The sequence below is a fragment of the Sebastes umbrosus genome, chromosome 21 (assembly GCF_015220745.1).
Source record: "Sebastes umbrosus isolate fSebUmb1 chromosome 21, fSebUmb1.pri, whole genome shotgun sequence".
Lineage (NCBI taxonomy): Eukaryota > Metazoa > Chordata > Actinopteri > Perciformes > Sebastidae > Sebastes > Sebastes umbrosus.
The window spans coordinates 2632801-2656356 of record NC_051289.1 but is presented as its reverse complement, the minus strand read 5'-3'; the positions used below and the strand labels follow the sequence as shown (position 1 = coordinate 2656356).

At 41.8% G+C, this 23556-nt stretch overlaps 1 protein-coding gene across 1 annotated transcript in view; it reads right to left on the bottom strand.

Moving 5' to 3' along the window:
- Positions 1 to 23556, bottom strand: part of rnf152 (ring finger protein 152) — a 47147-nt gene that overhangs the window by 4724 nt on the left and 18867 nt on the right. The window lies entirely within an intron of this gene.

Here is a 23556-nt window from a genome sequence, read left to right as displayed (position 1 = left end):
CTTTTATTTTTTGCCCCCAAATTGTCAAGTGTGAAAACTGCTGAGGAGGGAAGATGACTAGATTTTTCTCTTCTTCTCTCTCCGCTGCCATCTCAACAGAGCCGGTGTCCCTCCGGGCACGACGGTGGGGAGACAGCGAGAGTGAAGAGTGAGACAGATGGAGGACGAGAGATGGAGAGAGAGAAGTGGTGATAGAAACAGGAAAAAGGTGACCACTGATTGCCCCGCGACACCGAACATCTCAGTCCTTTATCAAAAACAAGATCTGCAGGCAATTAAAGTCGTCATCGCGCCCCGCGGGGACACCGACGTGGTGATGATGACAGATAAGAGTGTGCTCACACCAGGCCTGCTCGGAGCAGTTCATTCAGTCTGGAGTCCTTTAGTTTGCTTCAGAGATGATGATCAAATTCGACCTTGGACGGTGGTGAATAACTGCAACAAGGATTTGATAGCATTTTATCTGACTGAAATCCCACATAGAATCAAAACCTGAATCCTTTTGAAAGCATTTTTATCGACTGATCCGTCAATATCTAAATCCACGACGTCACCGCAGCCGACTGAATAATGTAGCCAAGATGCCCTTGAATGCAGCCATGAACCTCCAGCCCTTCCTGGGAGATCCTCAGGCATTCCCAGACCACATGGGACACATAATCCCTGCTGCATGTTCTGGATCTGCCCTGGGGTTTCCTCCCTGACCAGAATTGGTAGACGTCCAGGAGGTCTGAGCCAACTCAACTGACTTCTTTCAGAAAAAGAAGCAGCAGTTCTCCTCCGAACTCTTTGGAAACCACTACTGATTCTACTTTTACTACTTTCTACTGTTGCTTTTCCAGTTTTTGCACCGATCTGCTTCTCTAATCCACATTAAATACAGTTTTGTCATCATAATTCAATGTATCTGCTGTCAATTAGAACATTCACTCAGTCAGGATGATCAGTTTTTGCATTTAAGACTATATAAAAATGATCCCAATGAGTTCCACGCAGACATGTATAGAGATTGAATATGTGGAAAAAGACAGCACTGGTATTAAATCAGTACTTATATCCCTGAGTTGAGGTGTAGTTGAGTGGTTCGCACGGCTGTAGAGTCTTTGTCTTGTATGGTTGCAATTACTTTTTTAACCACGCTGAACCATCCTCGGCTTCAGCCTCATGTACCATACGTCTCCTTGCTTTGCCCTCAGCAGCAGCAGCACCTCCAGCCCTCCCCGCGGGTCCAGAGGCCAGACCCTCTCGCTCCTCCCTCCTCCTCCTACCTCCTCACTCCCCTGCTGACCTAGTTTCTCCACACCGTCACCGAGTCAAAGTCAAAAAGAGGAAAAAGGTGCAGAAAAATCCTGGCGTTCTTTTTCCGGAGAAGTGAGGAGAGAGGAATACGAGCACACGGGAGAGGGAAGCAGAGAAAAGAGAGCTGCCCTTGAGGGGGGAGACAGCCCAGGGTATTACTGAATCCTTTTTCCCAAAGATAAGGATTAGCTTTGATCTGACATAAATGCTTTGTGGCTCAATATTCCCATACACCCAGTCTCTCTCTCTCTCTCTCTCTCTCTCTCTCTCTCTCTCTCTCTCTCTCTCTCTCTCTCTCTCTCTCTCTCTCTCTCTCTCTCTCTCTCTCTCTCTCTCTCTCTCTCTCTCTCTCTCTCTCTCTCTCTCTCTCTCTCTCTCTCTCTCTCTCTCTCTCTCTCTCTCTCTCTCTCTCTCTCTCTCCCTTCCTCCTTCTTCCCTTCTGACTGAAAAGCTTTTCCTCTTCTGCTTTACATCAATTCTTCATACTTTCTCCCTAAATCTTTTCCTTCCCACAGCCCAACCTTTTCACTCATTTTCTACATCTCAAGGACTAGAATAAAGCTGCTTTAATAAATACAAAACAATATAGAAAGAGTGATATTAGCCACAGCAATTATCAAATCACAAGAGGCAGCATTTCCAACGTCTTAACCAAGTTAATGTTTTGCTATGCAACATTCAAACCCCAGAAATTAAGTTGTATGTTGAGCAAATTATTAATTTCACTCAAAATGAACAACAATCCCAGGTAATTTCTCTAACCAATAATGTTTTAAAGAGATAAGAAAAGATTATTATGCACGAAAAATGGTACATAACTAATGCCATATTCAGCAACAGGGCTGCAACAGACAATTATTTTTATTATTGATTAATCTGTTGATTATTTTTTCTATAAATTGATTGTCTGGTTCAAAAAAGGGCCAGGAAATTGAGAAGAATGCACATTAAAACTTCCAAAAGCCCAGGTTTACATATACAAATTGCTTGTTTTTTAGTTTAATATCATAGAAGACTAAGAAATTAAATGATTATGAAAATAGATGCGGATCGACTCAATCAATTGACGTGTTGCAGCTCTATTCAGCAGGATATCATGAAGGATTTTATTTACAGTTTCTGGTTCATTGCTCAACGTCGACTCTCCACAGCCCTCACTCGGTCTGAGGTCTAAGGTCATCCATTGTCTACAGTATATTTCTCTGAATCTGAATAAAATCACACATCTGCTCTCGAGGAGCTCGAGGAGCTTCCACGGCTGCAACTCAACAATATGATTTATCGGTTCAACCTGAGCTGTAACCAGGGCAACCTGGCTTTTCCGGCGAATGCTCACTTTGTGACCCATTTTCTATCACACATAGAAACATAACAAAATAATACACCTCTAAAAAGGTGCGGGAGCAGCTTTAAACAGCAGTGACTCTCAACCTGGAGACACAAATCAGTAGAGAAACCGTTTAAAGGGAAGTTGAAGATGTGATTGAACCTCTCTATCTGGTCTATTTTGGTAAAAGCGTGACTCCTTAATAATTCTCAGTGTTTTCGTGGCGTCATCGGGGGGGAAGCAGGGAAGGACGTATGACTTAGTAATGATGCAGATGACCGAGCGGTGCCCCCCCGCACCCCTCCAACCAAACACACGCGACTGAACAGAAACACACACACGTTCCCTCCGGGCCTCCTCACGCAATCAGCCGAGGAGAAAGTGCACTCGTCCTCGCAGACAGAAGTTAAAAATAACCACCACAGCCAGAAGTACACACATGTATACACACACACTTATACTCACACACAGCTCCACCCTGCTCATATAATAAACTACCTGGAAGCAGCGGGTGGGGGGAGGCGGTGTTGTAGGCTGTGAGCAGCATGGACGAAAGACTTGTTAATCTGCAAACCCTGAGGTGGTTTGAACCAGTGAAATGTCAGCGAGATGATGATGCACAGTGTGATGTAACTGCTCATATAATGCACGTGCATGCTGGTTCATTATAGGACTTGTGTTCACGTCGAGCAGTTGCAGAGTAGTTACCTGAAATGTGCAGGCTTTTACAGCTCTGGTAGAAGCAACAACTCTCTTACATCGAGAGCCCGACTGAGGCTGACGTGGATATCAGAATTTCAGAACACTAAACATATATATACTTATATATTAGACAATATTTTGCTGTTGTTTTACAGTTGAAACAAAGTCATGATGCATCTATTGAGCATTTAAGTTTATACTTGACTTCGGAAACTGCCGTTTGACCAAAGAAATTATAATTAAAGATCCACTTATTAGCTTTTTTCAAGAGATTTCAATCACATTTTCAAGCCATGGTTGAAAGTAGGGCTGCAAATTTTTTTGAAATCGAAATATGACCTACTGCCATTTTCAAATTGCAGTATTTGTTAAAGGCGAAAGGTGTCAAAATACCATTTTTAATTAAATATTGTGGTGCTACATCATATTCTACTGACTTAAGAAAACATCTTTGTTTGGTACAGATCCCCGTAAAAATCACGTCATAATCATTTTAATATGTTTTTCAATGAAAATGAGAATAATTATGTACAAAATGATCATTTCCTCTAATATAGAAAATCGTCCTTTTTGCATGTCTGCAAAGAACAAACAATGACTGATATATTTGTGAAAAGCCAATATCCTCCACAAAGAATCACACAAAAGCACCACTTTAAATCTTGTTTACTAGAGACGTGCTCATAAGTTTCATGGAAATAAATCATTCAGCATGAAAAAAGCATAAAAAACAACTAATCGACAAAAGAAATCTTACTCGACTCAGAACAAAACAACCGACTGGGCAGCCCTTACATACTGCATATGTATATCGCTTTGTGTATACTGTACATTTTCCCCTCCAAGTATCCAAATCTTGTTCAGAAGATTATCCATAAATCACATCAATATGGATGACAGAGTGTCAATAATGATAAACATAATGATAATTTAGAGCATGGTGAGCTACAATAATAAATGTAGAAATGTAGAGGATGTTATTTTTTAGCATTTGTGATGTATACTTTCATTTGAGGCACACAAATTGCCAATGTGAGTTCTGTTCTGAACCACTAAGATAAATACTCAGCAGTGGTTGTATCCATGGTAACAAATTGAGGTTATCGCCCTGCAACCCAGCACGCCTTCACAGACACGACAAGCCAGAGGTTGGATATTTAGATGCAGCTCCTATCTGCTCATATTAATAAATCCTTTCAAAACACTGTTGGAGTGACACCAGTGGGTCCTCGGCCTATGGCCAAACATTCAACTAAATTACACTGAAATATGCTGGCAAGCTTTTGAGATATCCATAACAACCAAACACACAAACAAATAAAACTCTGTGGCAGCAGTAAAAAATCACATCTGGACTGATGCCCGTATTTGAACAGATATCCAGAGAGTCCATCACAATGTAAAGCCGTCGCTCAAATCTTCTCCAATATTACCATCCTTTATTCCTCACACATCATCCGACCACTAAATAAGCCAGAAACAGTGGAAGTGAACGGCTCCATTTGGAGTCCGTCCATGCGATTTGTGGCACTTTCTATTAAGCCCCGAGGGATGATAGATAAATGCACAGCGCTGTGATGCATGTGCTGACTTTATGCCAATCACTTATGCATGCTAAAGTATGAAATTAATCTTAATATCCTTGTTTTATTCATCAGTGAATAGATGCCGAGGCGGTAACAGACCGGTCGACATGTTTCAGCCGTTCAACATGAACGTTACAGCACAAATCAAACATGTTCTCGTCTGAGTCTTGACTGTGGGCTGGAGTGCTGAGCCAGCATTTGCATATAGTCGGTGTGCTGATTTCCTCACCCACACATTTTGGACAGGAGTCAACATCTACCAGCTAAAGTAGTCGTGCAGGAGCTGCGGAGGCTAAAGGGCAACAGCAGCTCCTTCGCTGAGTGGCCGGCTGCTTTTTATGCTCCACAGTGCGCCTGTGTGTCAATCCAGAACTCATCTATTACCTTTAACTGCAGCCCATTTTTCATATACTATATATACGCTTCATGTTAACTGCACAGGCGCGAAGGACAGAGAAGAGTCCTTGACTAAGGTCACAGCGTACAGTATGGATACGTGCTGATCCTCACTTCTTCAGAAGTGCTGTGGGAAGATAACGTCTTGGTTTTAAGGTTGAGTTAAGTTTAGGAAAAAGAAATGTATTGGGCATATAGATATGAGTTATGGTCGAAGGAAAGCAAGTACTGCAATTTCAGTTAATCACGGCAAAAAGAGGGGAACGTATCTCTGTCCCCAGGGTCCTATGTTCCCCACTTAATATCCTCATAATATGACACATTAACAAGACATTTCAAAGGGTTTAATGTTCTCAGCAATGCATGTTTCTATCGGTCAATATGTTGAAATCACCCAGCTGACAGCCTGCTGATGTTACGCCCTCAAATTCACCCTTTAGACATTGATAACTCCACAGTGGCTCAACGGATATTTACCATTCGAACTGCATTTGAAACGCCGCTCTCCCTTCATCCGTTTGCAAGTTGAACTGCAAAGATAGCCCTTACCAATCTCTTACAATGATAGTTTATATCATAGCGCCCTGGGAACATAGGGGTGACCCCCAAAACGAGCAAGCCAAGCAAAACATGTTGTAACAAAGAGCAACTGGCTAACACGTCACCAAGCTTCTGGAACCACATATTTTGCAAAGACACACTGTTGAGTTGTGCGGTGCCAGTTTGGTGCCATGCCATTGTTCCAACAGCCCATTATTTTGGCACCCCAACAGTCCGAAAAATGTCCCAAAAGCACATGGCTAATTATAATGCAAAATTACATAATCAGGTCGCGTATCCAGATATTCTTACCCTAATCTCAATCCTCATGCCTAACCGAACCAACCAGACCAACAAAGGCAATCAAGGCAAGGAGATGGGAAGGTCCGATGATGTCATTCTGAATAATAATTAGCACAGAGAGTGTGTATTTTTGGACCAATGGGTCGCCAGAACATTGGGCAGTCCCCGCCACTTTCTGGCGTGACTGAACCTTAAATTTGTGTTCTTAAATGTTTCTAGTTGTTGCGGTGGTGAGCTAGCTAGTAAAGTGTTGCTAACTTGATACCTTGCGAAGAAATTTCGCTCCACCACTTGTCATACGTGTGCTTTACTGAGTTGTGGACACACTATGTGGCCAAACGTTTGTGGACACCCCTATCCACATACCTCTGTACACTTTTCATCTGTTGTTCCCGAGTTCCAGTTAAAGGAAATCTTAATGCTACAGTAAAAGGAGATTTCAGACAATAATGTATTTCAACAGTTTGGAGAAGGACCTTTTCTGCTTCAACATGACAACTCCCTCGTGCAAAAAGCCAGCTCATAGATCCTGGTTTGGTGTGGAAGAAGTTGACTGTCCTGCACAGAGCCCTAACTTCGACCCCATCCAGCACCTTTGGGATGAACAGGAACGCTGACTGTGAGTCGGACCAGATCACCCAACATCAGTGTTGGACCTCACTAAAGCTTGTGGCTGAATGGGAATAAATCCCTGCAGCCTGGGAATCCAACATCTGGACTGGAGGCTTTTACAGCAGCAGATTAATGCCCGTGGTTTAGGAGTGAGATGCTCCACTATCACATTCATAAAGCTGAGAGCTATTTTTGTATATTGTTACTTGTCTATGCACCACCGCCAAGTATGACGCGTGACGCTTTGTGTGTGTGTGTTTCAGCACAGATGGAGCCCCTGATAGAGGCCTGTGCAGCCGACCACTGCAGGACACATTATGGCAATTTCCAGCTTGAGGAGCCAGCGAGCGTCAGAGCTGGCGGGGCTGCTTGGATGAGCTCGGCCCCCCGCGGATCTGCCAGAGCGTGACACCAACTCCTGCACCGCTGGGACGCCGCCCAACCCGAAGGAGGGGAGCGGAGGACATTGGTGTACGTCCGGTGTCTCTCCAGGTATTTGGTTTCATTCTCTAAAGTCAATATTTGACTACAGAAGACCTTTTCCACAGTTAACAGCAACAAATCCACCGGGGAAACTAGAAAGGAGAGGCAGCGCTGATTGAATTACCTCTCTGGTCAGAGCGTCCTCAAACACAGACATCACACAGACCTCCACCAAGAGAGAGACGAGAGGCAGAAAACTGAATACGTTTACAGTAAAGACAAAATGGATCGCTACATATCAAATACTGAAAAGTTGACACTGAATGCAGAGTCAGATTTACTTTTTCTTTGGCAACATAGTACCTGAGTGAACAGATGTTTCGCTAAATGTAGTGTGTTTAGGTTAGCTACTTGTGTTGAGGTAACATTAAACATCAATGTGAGAAGTGTTTTTCTATTTTGTTAAGTACCAAAAATGGTTTAATAGAAAAACACTTTCCTCAAACTAAGATATCAAAAAATGATAATAGCCTCCTCCAGTTTTATGTACTGTATAAACACCCACGTTTAACTAAAAGCCGCATCGTTTTATGCAATCTGTCCGTCAGCGTTCATCAAACACTGACTGAATCTGATACGAAAGCCTTCAGAAAATGTATTTTTACTACCTCAAGGGAATCTGAATATTAATAGTTCCATTGAAAAGAAGTAAATGTGCAAAATATTGAAGCACACTGGATGCAAAAGGCAATTATGTTACATGAAGCAGCATTTAAAGACTATTAAAGCTTTTCCTTCAGTCTGCTTTGCAAAGGTCAGTGGGCCTATCATGTTTAGGTATTTTCTGTGCAAAGAAAATATAAGGCTTTGAGAATTTATCTTTAATCTTATGCAACTCTGTTGCATCTATTAGTAAAAAAATAACAACCTGCAATAATGTCAGCTGGGATTTGTTTTTGGCGCTCTGTCATGAAAACTGGAGGAAAGAGAGGAACTAATAGAGGAAGAAATGCATTTTGAATTTTGATTTGCCAATTGTGAAAGTCATGAAATTCACGTTCATATGCAACGTTTGGGCTAATTCATTCACTCATTAAACTACATTGTCGATTATATTTCGAGAGAAACGTTGATTACGTTTGTGTCGACGTATCACAAATACGTTTCTAATTGATCGTAGTCCACGAAAGACTTTTCACCCAAGAGAACAATATTGTCACCGTGTGAAACCAAAAGTCTGCGTTGACTTATTTCAACTTAAATGTCACAAATGTACTTATTTTAAGCAAAACCGTGATGTTTTTACTAAACATAACCAAGTAGTTTTGTTGTGTTTTTGTTGTGTTTTGTTTCAATTTACAACGTTAATGTTTAAATCTGTGAGCGTAACGTAATTGAGAATGTTTTAAGTTTAGTTGTATGGGTATGTAATTTTGTAGGAGACAGGGTGGAAACATGACAATAGTCTTATGTATATACTGCAACATTTTACTTGAAAACATGTCTAAATATATAGTAACTATATTTTTTATTAAGGGTGTAAGATGTTTACATGCAAAGATGAACTCAGTCAATACTGTATTTCGTTTGCAAAGAGATGCATCTTCTCAGTGAATGTCCTCTCAAAGTAGTGCTGTGATGTTAGACATTTGACGAAATTAGATTTTAAAAAAATCACAATATATCACCTTGCTTACAGTATTGCAAAATATCACAATATATTGAAATCCTGTATCATAATACGTATCGTATCGCCCGATTCTTGCCAATGCACAGCCCTAATTTTTATCGTATTTTACTTCTTTAAAGTTACACAAGAGATTTACACACAAAAGTGTATTATATGTGTGTTTGTATGTGAACTCACCGACCTGTATGCATGTGAGCGACTGAACCTGATGCTCCGACACTATCCCATCAATCCTCAGCGAGGTCACACAGAGTCCAAAAACTCCTCATCAGCTAAACAAATCTTCCGTCCCTCTCCGCTCTTTGATGAAAGGCATCTCTTCTACGCAGAGAAAATTGCGCAATTTTCGAAGCAGATGAAAGAGGTGAATCAGTGCAGCCCAGAGGCCTGATCTCCATCTACAGATTCAAATAAAGATCCTGGAGACCTGAGATAAAGGCGAGCACAGCGGCTCTGCCCAAACTTCAAACGACGCTGACACTTTTAATTAAGCTACCAGGCTGCTCGTGGAAACTATGTAAATGAGGATTATTTAAAAAACGATTAATAACTGCGGGACAATGGTGCCGTCAACATGTTGACAATAAAGATCCGGAAAAGTTCAACCGGTTTCAAAAACAAAGACGGCTCTCTTGAAACATTTCCTAAGTGAAAGTGGTCTTTGGATGACTCATAACTTTTAACTGTTGGCCATAATGTGCTTTTTCCCTCTCATGCCAGAAATCATTTTGTAAAAAGCAGGACTCATTTCTTCAAATGGAGTATATCCCGCTGTGGAATGAAACACTCCGGTTCACTTATTAAATAAAAGAGTTCACCACAGAGAGGGTGATAAAATCCACCGCTAAGGACAGGCCTCGGGGCTCGGATTCTCCAGAGGCTCTAAAAAAGACATTTGGAAACCACAGACTTTTATGGAAAAGAGGTCATGCAGAGAAATGTGTTTTCTACCTGGGCGTCTGGGATTGTGCTTTTTAAGTCTGATAGGAGGCGGTAAATAAGAGTCATTCCTGGCGAAGCGGTTACCTGAGAGGACAGGCTTTAACATTGTGCATCTTTTTGCAGCTGTTTGAGTCTATCCGGCACAGAGCGACGCAGCAGGCGGCGAACGCACCCCGACCCCTGCTCCTCTGACTGAGATCATTCGCACATCAGTGAGCAGCACAGCGGTAATGCGCGTGTGTGTGTGTGCACGGATGTTTGCGTGCATGTGCCTGAATGTATGTTGAGGTGTCTAGCTACGAACAGACAAAAGACCCAGCATGAGTTTTGAAGAAGCTCAGCAGGTGAACGTTCAGGGGAAAAAAGAAATAAAAAAAACACTTTCACTGGATGCTCAAAAACATCCCGATTAGAGATTCATCACACGCACCGTCAACTGTTCAACCTGCACCTCCACGCGCACGTCTATCGCACTCACGGCGACGCTGCGAGCTAACGCTTTCAAGAGTCTCTCAGTCGATTTGAACCACAGACGGGGAGATCTAGCATGTTGCTAGGAGACAGGCGTTGTCATATCGCTGCCGTTTTGTCACAACCCTCGCTCCGAGGTGCTCCGGGAAGAAAGACCGGGGGGGTGGTAGAAGTGACGAGGTGACGGCACGTTACATTTTTATAGAGTTGCCCTCAAACTGTTTCATGTCGCCTTGTCACCCTTTAAACACCTCGATGTCTCTCTCTGGCGGCTTTGACACGTTAATTACGGGCAAACCCAAACAAATGAGGCGGGCGACATCATCCTCTCTCCACAAAGCAATCTCTCTCCCACACACACACACACACACACACACACACAAACACACACACACACATACATCTGTGTTTCCAGGAGGAAAAATAAGTTGTCAGGCGAAGAGAATCAGTAACAAGCCTGAGGAAACCGAGGATAAGCCTCCCTCAGGGAAGGTTGTTTTTTTAATAAACTGACTATTTTGATGTCTTTTAACGCTTTCTGACAACTTGACTTTGATTTAAAGTCTTAATTATTGAGCAACTGTTTACATGTGAGCATGTGTTTCTCTCCAGAACTGTGTGGAATACCGTCCAAATGTGGTGTTAAGCATTTATTACATAACTACTGGAACAGTGAAGTTAAGAAAAAAGGGGTTTGAAGTTTGAAGGCTACCTATCAGTTGTACAGTTTTAACAATCAAAATCTAAAACGGTCCAGAAAAAAAGAAGTATATAATAACAAAATGTGTTTCTACTTCATCTTTCTTGTCCAACTGAACTGGTGAGCTATTTTCATAAATTAATTTATAATAAAAATACATTTGAACTGTTTTAACGGCAGCTTAAAACCTTTTAAAAGCGACCTCCCACGGCCGCCCGATCATTGTTTGCATGATCCCGTTTAAATCGATCTAAAATAAAAAACAGAACAAGAGCGTTCATTCTTTCTGCAGCAGAAAGCTAAAGCTTTAGTCTTTCACAACATCACGTTGTACAATCATGATGACATCATTACGTTACGTTACGTATGCAACATAACAAAACTATTAAACTTTTGCACTCATAAAAATTAGCATATCTCAAAAAATTTAAAAAAATAAATGTCCACAGCTCAAATAATTTATGGAGTGTTAAGAAATATTGTGTTCATGTTTCTACATTTAGAAATATTTTGGATCAATAGATTTTGTGCGTTTATTTAGTAAAATTTTCTGGAAACACATGTCCAATTTGGTTTTTTTTATGACCATTTCAGTACTGTTTTCTATTATTGTGGTTTATTGATGTTTGATGCTTTCTATTTATTATGAATTTCCATGCTGTTTAGTTTCCATAAATTACACATTTGATAGTATAGACATTTTATTCTCAGTTGAAAAAGATTAAGAAGGTTTTTAAAGCTGCTATATGTAATTTGGGAAATTTGTTTTGAAACCATGTAAAACATTAATTCTCCTAGTTGTCAACTGGTTTTTAAGCGACTAAAAACAATGTTAACAGAGCATAACATTAACATAAACTAAACATGCACACATTTCTTAACGGTGACAGTCAGAAAGGAGCACGTATTGAACAACTGGAAGACAACGCTGAAATAGAAAAGCCTCAAAACAGAAACATCCATCCATCCACAAACTGCTTACTTAAGCTGCAATTAGTGCAGACAACACAAAGAATGCATGTTTATGATCTTAATAAGAACATGAATTGATCACAAGACAGTAGCACAAACTATGATTTATCTCCCAAACCAACTCACCCAGACTGGAACTAATTCGTCGTGAGACGCAAATTTGAAAGATATCCAACAATATGTAGACGACAGTGTCCTGCCTTTAGAACAGGAGACTGACAAGACAACAAGGTCCACCATGAACAAACACAGCCGTCCTCCTCTCTCTCTGTCTCTCTCTCTCTCTCTCTCTCTCTCTCTCTCTGTGTGTGTGTTGGAGGCCTGAGGCAGTTAAACAGTGTTGAAACCTGTTTTCTCTGGAGCAGACTGATAATTCACTCAGGTCAGAGCGTCTCCGGGTCAGACGACACACCTACACTTTGTTTTCTTGGTGCAGGTTACAAAACTCACCAGTGCTGTCAGGTCACAGTCAAACCCCAGCTCCTGTTTACAGTCCTGTCGCTGTTAACAAGCATTTCTGAAAGTTACAAATAGTCCCTTTAAACTATTTTTATCTTACATTACAGTTAAGTGAATATCTTCTTTTGGTTGGACGGTTAAAAGCCATTTAAAGAAGTCACTGTGGACGTTTGTGGCCATTTTTCACTATTTTCTGACATTTTATATCAAACAATTAATCAGGGAAATAATTGGGGGATTAAGGATCGTTAGTTGCGGCCCTGAACTAGATGTTAGTCACAGATGTAAACTAGTGCCGCCAAAAACTTTTGCAAAACTCCCAGTGAAAGTCCTCTTTAAATGAAGAATAACACATTATTATACCCTCTTAAATGTTACATTATGTGGTGACCTTTCACTAAGAGCCACATGATTCAATAGAGTTTAACCTTCACGCATTCATTTCCTCTCTTTTTAAAAGTCATATTTAAATGGAGGATTATTTTCCTTTTGGACTTCCCATTAGCTCCGTCCAAACCCCACTAAACCCGACGCATTACGGCTACTTTCCATTTAATGCAATTATGTTTTTAAAATGCCATTAAAACACATGAATATCATTGTGAACGGACTGGAGGAGGTTCAAGTGGCGCAGCAGAGTGTGTTCCTGCTGCCAGGCGATAGAAAGCAAGAAAACTACCAAACAATAGTCTCATTTAAAAACGAGATTTTAGAAATGTACAGCCGTAACAACATGCAGTATCCTCTATCAATGACAGGCTGTGTGTGTCCAGTAATCCATACTGAGTCAACACTGTCTGAAATCGGCACGGAAAATAAACAATTAGTCTGCTTACTTTTCCCTCTGAGATCAGCCGCAGTAAGACGATGTAAGCCGTCTTTATCTGAGCACACGAGACGATTAATACGGACCAACGTGAGGACGTTAAAGAAAGTCTTTCAGGGCTGTAAACACCTTATCGCTTCATTATTCAATTCGATTTAGGTTTACGGTGCTATGATTTGTTCAAAAACTGATTTTGAATGCATCTAAAATGCTTTTCTTTCATGTCCGTCATGAAAAGGAAGTGATTATGAAACTAACTGCTGGGTTGAGACGAGTCAGGATATCTTCCCACGGAGGACATGTGTGCCGCTTTGCCGCTCTCTCTGTTTGGCATCGACAACAACAACAACAGGTTTGTTTTTTTCCTCCGGCCCCTCGCGGACACATGTAATGGGATTTCCAGCTCATCTCCTTTTTCTTCTCCACTCTGCAAAATGTGTCAATTTTGGACGGATGGAAAGAAATCCAAAAAGCCAGCTCAGTCTGAGTCAGAAACAGGAAACACAACGTCTGGACTCAGCTTTAAAAAGGACCGGTGGGGAGGATTTAGGTGGATCTATTGGCAGAAATGAAATATTCTATTAATAACTAAGTTTTCATTAGTGTAATATATAATCACCTGAAACTAAGAATCGTATATTTAGATTGTTTATATCTACATAGGCAACGGGTCACCGCGCTCGTTCTCGCTCCACCTCACGTTCATGCGCGCTCACTCCACACTGCAGAAAACTCGTAGCTCTGAGAATATCTAGTGAATGTACAGTGGACGTTTGTGCAGAAATAACTGCTGCAGCTCCTCCAGACCAACAGAGGTTTCCCGTGTCTGGTGAATAAGAAACGTTATCGTCTCCGACCAAAACTCCGGCGTCTCCCCTGTTCCCTCCGGCCGCGGTCGGGAGGCTGAGGCAGGAAAAGTCAACACTAGGATCAGCATTGATTCATGGAGAGACCTTCGTCTGGTCAGCTAACATTACTGCCAAGCAGCTGAATTAATTTAATCCATTAATGCATGTACTATATACTTTCCACGTACTATATCACTTTATATTATCAATACTGCAACATCAAGTTACACGTACTGGGATATAAAACCGATACTGACATTTATGTCGATAAGTAAATGTCAAAATATTCCTTTAACTTCCCCTCATGGTGCGCAGAATGAAGCTGTGTGAAGACTTGCAGGATGTGTTCATTAAAGATCAAGCAGCAGTAGAGTTAATGATAATAATCCCATAATCTTGTTACCATGTTAGACTCCAACCTCATCCCATCAAATGAATGAATGTCCCTCTGAATCCAGATTAAGGAGTTTCGGACATTGAAGCTGATTTGTTCAAGAGAGAATCACAATTGATTATTTGTCTACCCCTGCTCATCAATGAGACATCAATGACATAGACTGCACCGTAATTATCAATCAATGGTGTTTCTTAAGTGGACCGCCGACGTTTCCGCGTCCACAGTCCTTCCTTCTTTTCTAATAATTCCAAGCTTATTGAAAGACGTCTTTATTATAATCCCAAATCATTTGAGTATAAACCAATTAAGAATATTTAATCCCTTTATTTAAAGTGCAAATTGAAATCCTAAGGAGGAAAGTAGTAGTATAGATAGCAGAAATCATGAAGGAACAGCTGTTATTATTATTATTATTAAAGTATTAAAGTCGTTTCTGTACGTGCTGCAGAAGTGAGAAGTGAGAAGTGAGAAGTGAGGCTGACGGCTGCCGGGCCACCTGCTGCTACACTTCTGAGCTTGAGAAATGGCCGTGATGTCTTCCGTCGGCTATTTTCACACCCTCCCTCCTCGTCTCCTTTAGTGAGACGGACAGCGGCGGCGGAGGCTGAGGACACGTTTGACGCTCAGCCAAGGAGGGGAATATTTCACAGAGGCCGATGTCAGCGCGGACACCTCCGGCTGGTGGAAACACAAACGGGTCGATGCTCTGATTGGCACTGTAGCTCCGGAGTCACGGGTCGGGTCCTCCTCTGACGGACTGAGAGACAAATCCATCAGGACGGACCACATCTGATACTATAGGAGCTGGCTGTCAGCATCATGCTAATTTACTTTTCTACAGCGGTGACCTCAGAGTCACTGTACCGCCACCTGCTCAGTACGGCGGCCCTGAGAGCTCAAAACGCTGCAGTTTAAAAGGCCCAGACACATCAGGGGAATAGGGTAAAAAAATTAACTGAAAGATATCACCATGAAACTTCATCAATTGATTACTTACATTAACACAATAACTTTTTATATTACAAGTTCTCTGAAACTGCATGTTTGAATATGAAAACGAGATATATATTATTATTATATATATATTTTGATCTTATCAAATGTGTGCTAATTTTCATACATTTCCAGCACATAAATCTGAACGTTGGATAAAGCCAGGTTCAAAATCCTTGTTTGATTTTGTTGATGTATTAAAGTCAAAGGTTTTTACAGAGGACAATCTCTTTTTATCACTCCATAAATCAGAAAATACTGTCAACAGCCATAAAAATATTCATTTTTGGCCATGTTTTTAGGAATAAAATGTTCTATAAATCAGGCTATGAATGATGTATGAACAAACCCCTCTGTAAAAACCTTCAGAATATAGATAGGAATGAAACTGGAAAGTCTGGTGGATGTAAGTGCTACTGAAGTGGAGATTTCTGACTCAGAGTAAGAAAAAACTGCCTTTAAATATACGGATTGTAAAATTTCATACATTTTGAAGGACACTACAGGTGAATAGGGTAAAAATATTAACTAATAGATATCACCATGAAACTTCCCCAGTTGATAACTGACATTAAAGCAATTATCTTTTGTATTACAAGTTTTCTGAAATGTTATGTTTAAATATGCAAATGAGACATTATCTAGGGGTAACTTTTGGTGAATTTAGGAGAAATCTACAGACGCAACTAGACAAAGTAGTAAAATAAACACCTAAATGTGTATTTTGGGGGGGGGGTTCTTTCCACTAGTCTGAAAGAAAACATGTTATGGAAGCAAAATAGCCCAAAATCTGCCTAAAGAAAATAAGAAAACATCTTCCACAACCAAATACAGTAGCACAGATGACAACAGAAACTTGTTTCCAGAGCTGGGGACACTAAAAAGTGATGCACACGGCCAGATGAGGCATGTTGTTGCTTGGTTTGCTGCCAATACAGTTATATATAGAGGTTATCCATCAGTGCTGTTGGAAAATTAGCTTAACTATGAGTTTTTTCGGTGAGACAACAGGTGTGTCCCAGCCGTGTCTGGGTTTGTGCATCACTTTTTAGAGTCCCCTATGTGATATTCTCACCATATGCTCTCAGTTTCTACACAAACAAACAGCCTTAAAGCCTCGGCTCTTCCTCCAGAGGAAGCTAAAGAGGAAACACCGAGGTGATTTTGAAACAAGAAGCCAGTCCTCGGTGATGTATGGGTGAACTGTAAATCATCTTTTAGCTCTTTATAAAAGAGAAATTAAACACCTCGGAGGAAGGAACCTTGGCTCTCTTATGTCCTCACTTTAAAATAAAAAGGGACCGCTTTCAATAGTTTCTCTTCCAATCATCCTCCAGAAAATGTCCCCAGATGTTGCCAAATAAATAAGCTTTGATATTCCTACATGCTTTATCCCCGGCTGGCATGCAGTCTTTTAAAAAGGGAGCGCGGCGTCGGTGCGTCTGACGGCTGAGTGGGACCTTGCGATGCCGGTAACGACATGAGGGATGACAACGGCAGCTCCAACATCAAAGCCCTGCAGCACTGACACACATATACACACACATATATATACAGGGATATGTGCAGCAGATTACCCAGGCCAGTTATTCATCAGCACTTACAAGAGCTGGGTTACAAGCCAGAACACACACACACACACACACTCTGAAACGACTCCTGCAGCTCATTTGTACATTAAGAAGAAAAAGAGTGCGCCTCTCAGCATCCTATCGACACTCACTTAAGATAATGGGTCCTGTTGGGGAGGCTATAGATTGGAGAATGAATCTTGGAGCTTGTGTGTGTGTGTGCCGGTGAATGGGCGGGCGAGGCGAGGCAGATAAAGGGCTTTAGAAAGAGACTCTGCAGAAACCGGGGTGGCAATTTGTCAGAATTAAAGCTGGATGGTGTCTGTCATTGTGTGTGTGTGTGTGTATGTGTGTGCGTGTGTGTGTGTGTGTGTGTGTGTCGCAGCGTCAGGTGTTGTTCATTATCTCGAGGTTGTCGGGAAGTCGGAGCTCTGATCTGCGAGGACGCCGAGGTCAACTGAGGCTGCGCTTTCCTTCCTGAGCTCCTGCACTATCTCATGGACTGATCTGACTGCATCGTTTTCTTTATCAATTATCAATAATGATTATATTGTTTGGTTAACCGCTTAATCGTTTAGTCTATAAAGAATGCTAGAAAATAGTGAAATGTGTCCAACCAACAGTCTGAAACACAAAGATAATATCATAGTTGTGGTCACTTAATTATCGGTCAATAAACTTGCTGAATAATCGAGTAGTCGTTTCTGAACCAGATCTGACGATTGCAATTTTTAAAAAAGTCCATTAGTCTCACATCGGGAAGTGAGGTACGTTATCATTGAGTCTCTAAGGGTCAGTCTTAAGACGATTCATTTATTAGTTGATGGCCAACAAATTAATCAACAGCCATTCTTTATAATTCATTAAAATGATTAATTGATAAGTCGAAACATTTTCTTGTTCCAGTAACTGAAATGTGAGGATTTGCTGCTTTTCTGCTGCTTCTTTAATATCATTGTAAAGTTTCAAAGAGTTTTGGACAGACAAAACAAGACATTTGAAGACGTCTCCTTTGGTTGTGGTAATTGGTGATGGACATTTATTTATAGACTAAGTGATTAACCAAAAAAAATAAATAGCTAGATTAATAGTTAAAGCTACTACGAGGAACTTTAATTTTGTGTTGATGTTGGGGGTCCAAGAGCGGTAGTGTTTCCGAGCACCAGAGTCCCTTTAGAAAACCTCTCATTTTACTGCAGCAGGGTCGCTGACAGTTTTGGTTTTATGTGGTCATGTTTTGAGATCTTTACGCTTTGTTTGTGGCGGTCAAAACATAAAAAGAAACCCAACATTTCAAAAGACTAAACAGCAACTAATCTTTGGTGCTCACTCACACAAACTTTTATCTCGACATATTTCTTTGATCAACATGACAAATGTGAAGTTAACTGCTCCGAGCAAACGCTACAGTACCACATCTCCGCTGAAAGAGATGTCCCTTTTCTACTGCTTTGTTTGTTAGGTCCCTTCTTCCAATGTCAGACTGCAAGAGAAGATAGTTTTCAGATTGAAAAGCTGTTCAATTAGATGTTCTAGTTGCAAGTTTGAGACAGTGTGAAGGACATTTTCTTAGCGTTTGTTTATTATTAAAAAGATGTTATTATGATATCTCTGTCAGTGTTTGGTGTGAGCAGGATTGTGGTGGGTGGAAAAGAGAAAGAAAGAAAATGAGGACAGACCCAGAGAGCCTCATATGATTGTCTCTATATCCACATGAGCTGAATGACGCCCTTCAACCTGCACAGACATCAAACGCACACCATCACTGACGAAACCAGTGATTACCTCCCTCTCTATCTCCATCTCCATCTCCAACATTACTCTCTCGTAGCGTCTCTCTCTTTGAACCTCCGTACTCACATGTTGCCTGATACGAGAGCCCTGCAGCAGAGAGACGGGAATAAAAACAGGCTACAAATGTCAAACATAAACCACACAGAGCACACACTGTACATACACATCGGACACGCCTGACCTTCAACAGCATCTCCTGAGGCCGAACATGTGAAGGACCTGTGTTCAAGCAAAGATCCCCGACAGCCCTCTGCACATGCTTTCAAGCTGCACCTCTAATGAAAAGCCTCACGGTGTTCCCTCTCGGAGCAGATTCTGCTCGGCTGATAGAAAGCCGGAGGTAAAAACAGAAAGCAATTGGTTTCCACGGAGCCGTCAGACCCGCGGCTGACAGCGAGAGGTGTTATTGTAGTGGTCAACAACATGTAGCCGACATTAAAGAAGCATCGAGACAAAAAGGACACGCCGTCCTCCCTCCTGCACAAGTCAGGAAACATGTTATGCAAATCGATTTAATGAAGCACTTCCTCCTACACACTGTGACACGGAGCCATTGTGTCAGATACATTCATTACAGTAGCTGTCGGAGTAATCTCATCACAGACCCGACCACGTCTCAAATGATTACTTGATTAATCAGTTAAGACAATCGGCAACAATTTTGATAATTATTTCAGAACGTTTTCGAGCAAAACATTTTCTGGTTGCAGCTCCTTTAATTAGAGGATTCGCTCCTTTTCTCTGTTTTATATCATCAGAAATTGAATATCTTTGGGTCCATTTCCGGTTTGATTTTATGCAAACCGGCCGAACCGGCATTTGTCATCATGACATGCATACTTGCCATCCGTCCCAATTTTCCCGGGAGACTCACATTTTTCATCGCCCTTCCCGGTTTCCTCCCAAGGTCACAATTCTCCCATATTTCTCCCAATTTATGCCAATTTTTCACACCTATTTTTTTCCTTTTCGTTATTACCTTCTTGAAGGCCAAGGGCCGGTGTTGGTTTGTCTGTCTGTCTGTTAGCAGGATTACTCCAAAAGTCCGCGATGGATTTGAATGACATTTTTTTTGGAGGGGTGGGGTGTGGCACAATGAACAATCCATTAGGTTTTGGTGGCGATCCGGATCATGATCAGGATTCAGGAATATTTTTAAGGATTCCGATCAGCCTGAAAATTAAGACCACAGGGTATAACACATGCACAGTGTATCTGATGACGCGTTGATGACGCGGGACTCCGCCTCCTTCTGAGAGCGGAGAGATACGTGTGTGTGGATGTGTGGCGAGACATCGAGGTGCGGCGGGAGCTGCTGTCCGTCCGCGGTGAGAAAGAAAAAAGGCGGTAGATGACGAGATGAGAGACAACGTAGTGTAACGTTATACCGACATAACAAGGCTGCTGAATGAGAGAGGTTACACGGAAACACACCGCGTTAATAACAAGCCGACCACCTCATGGTACCGCCAGCTGTGAGCTGTGATCTGTTTTTAAAGTCACGCACCTTGGCGGAAGTCTGCGCTCTCCGAGTGCCGTTCTAGTGTCAACATGTTTCTGCCACTGTACAGCGTGTCGCTTATATAAGCCATAAGCCCTACTGTTTCCAGCCGGACGACAATACAGCTACACCAAATACCTTTTCTCAGCGGAGGAGGGCTGCTCGCGACACGGCGGCGGTGGTGACTTTGCCGGTTACAGTTCCATGACGTACACATTCAGGCTGAAAGAGATCTATGTTTGGTGCCGTGTCGGTTTGATTGACAGCTGTCTCTGTCTATCACTCTCAGCCACGGTGGTTTGCCACTTCCTCTGCCTCGTTCGGTTCCACAACTGAAGCCAAATTTTGAGTTTCTGCCTGAAGCGGTGTCGAGTGTAAACTCACACTCCAGGCTTTAAAAAACAGGCGACGTCACAGATACATCGATATTCGTCTGCAGAGCCTCAAATAGACATTGACGGTTACAGCTGTTTGGTTTACTTTTAAGAGCTTTTTTTCATCTCTCACAGCTGCCCGGAGAAATAACACAGACTTGAGAGTGTTTTTGGTTTCATCACATTTACTCATCCGTCTCTGTTCTCTGACAGCAGCACAGGTGTGGATGGACTCCGGTGAGCAAGACGAGCTACAGTAACACCTGGCGGAGCATTTTGCACGGTAACCTAAATGTTAATGACTCGAACAGTTGGTGAGAAAATTGACAGGATAACAAGCTCTGATGAGGAGCGCCGAGTTAATCAATGCCGGTGACATCCGATGAGTTGGTCGTAAAAAAAAAAAAAGGAGCAGACAAACAAAGAATGGGAGGCAGTCAATGAAGAGCCATGCAAACAGCCTCCAGCATCAAGACAACAAATCCAGTTTTACAGGGTCAACGTCGAAAGAAATACAGCGACTCCCCTGTGCAAAAAGGAAGCAGATGGGAGAAGAGTTTCACAGCAGGAGCGTCAGTGTGCTACAGAGGTCATAAATCAGCCGCTTGGCATCGTGTGTCGTCAGCCAGGCAGCGGAGTCAGACTCCGGGCATGTTTCAATCAACAGGCCAACAGACAAGCTGACAGCACGAGACACACCAGCGCCCGAGGACTGTGACCAGCTCCATTAAGATATGAGACGCCGGAAAGGGACGACATATATCAAGCTTTTAAAAAAGAAAAAGGAGGAAACACTGTTCTTCACTGTATAGTAGTGGCTCCAGATAACAGATTGGGAGTCTATAATCACTTAAAACCAAGCAACACTGATGGATTAACATCGGTGATCCAGCTCACTCAATAACACCACCTCCTGTGGTGATGTCCAGAATTTAATTCCAACAAACAGGAAGACTGGAACCATCTTTCTTTCTGCAGTCCTAGTGTGGGATTCAGTTTAATCTAATTGGGCATAATTATGCATGAAGATCCTGCCTAGTCCGGTATTAAACAAATTGTTGCAAACACTCATTTTGAGGCCAAGTGTGCACATCCTGTAGATACACTCCTTTAAATTCCTGCCTGTGGTATTTCAAATATGGTAAGAAAAAGATGCTCGTTTCCTCTTCGAGATCAAGAAAAACCCGTCGATGCCACTAACAGATTCTGTGATTACCAAACCTGCAGCTCACAAAATGAAAACTGCACCTGCCCTGTTTATGACCTAATTATTTATTTTCCAAGAAACGTGGGGAAGGAATGCAAGGGGAGGAAGGTTTGTTTGATCCGACAGCCAGTTCGTGCTTTCACTCCGGCCACCCGAGGAGTGGACAGATTATCATCGGCTGTCTGGGAGGAAGCCGAGCTGCTGGGATCAGTCCCCCGACCCACCGAGGTTTGGCCTCTGGATGCAGATAAAGCTTTTCCTTTTTATCAAACGCCTCGCAGAGAAAACCAATCCCAAAAGCTGCGGTGTGGCGCCGCAGAACTGTCAAGACTTAATGCTTCAAAGTGGTTAAATTATAAGAGAGGTAATGGCAGCGATTCCAAAAGGGCACCTTAGAAAATGATCGTGAAATAACCAAACTGCGCCGGTAAGAATTGGGAAATTGCACGGTTATAATCTCAGACTTTCAGCAGGGCGCTCAAAAAGAAATCAAGTTCATTTCCCAAAACTTTACATTTTAAGGAAAAGTAAAATTTAAACACAGGGAATTTAGGCTTTAACAAACTGGCATCATCTTGTCATCGCCTTTAAACCTGAACTTCACACATCGCCAGCTCCAGGCTCTCTAGCGAGGAGAGGTAACTTTTAAGAAACATCAACACCCAGAAATCATTGCAAGGTGACATCAAGTAAAAGCGACCGCAGCGCGCTCACGTCCAAACTGGGAGGCTTTGAACCAAAAAGAAGCACCGAGGCAACACATCTGAACGGAATCTCTGGACGGAGACACTCACAAACTCCTTTAATTCAGACTTTCCTGTGAGCGAGGAAGTGTTCGTGACACGTGCCAGGATTTAATTTGGAGGGAATCCATGTTGACTCAGTTAGTGGGGATGAATGAGACGCTCGCTGTTCGGCCTCATTCTGTGATTTAAGCTGATAAACTGGCTGCATTTTCATATCTCGCCTTCTGCAGAAAAGTTTTGTTCCACCAGATATTTTCTTGTGGTTTTATCCTGTACATGGATACGTTATCTGATCATTTACACCGGGTATTAAAAGGAAAATTCAACATGGATCTATAACTCTCAAAGCTGTGGCCACTCTAACTTTATACCTGCCTTCTACGAGGTTTCCAAATACACTTCAGTTTTACATAAATCATTTGAAATGCTCATACAGAGATATGTATTCTTCAAGGGCAACTTATCAGATAGTTCCTTCATCTGGATCCAGCTTCTCCGATATGAGGATTTGCTGCATTTCTCAGTTTTACCTCATTAAAAACTGAATATCTTTGTGTTTTGGAACTTATTTTTCACTATTTGTTGACAGTTTATTGATCAAACGATTCATCGATTAGTCAAGAAAGTAATTTATATTTATCAATACTGAAAATAATCGTTAGTTGCCGTTCTAAATCAGAGCCAGTAGAGAAGCTTGCTAGCCTAAGTGTTAATTTCTAACTATAAGTATAAATATGCTTATTCACTTTCTTGCTGGGAGTTAGATGAGAAGATGCGTATCACTGTCATATCTGAGCGTTAAGTACAAAGATAGAGCCAGAAGGCAATTAGCGTAGCTTAGCATAAAGACTGGAAGTAGGGGGAAACAGTTAAAGTG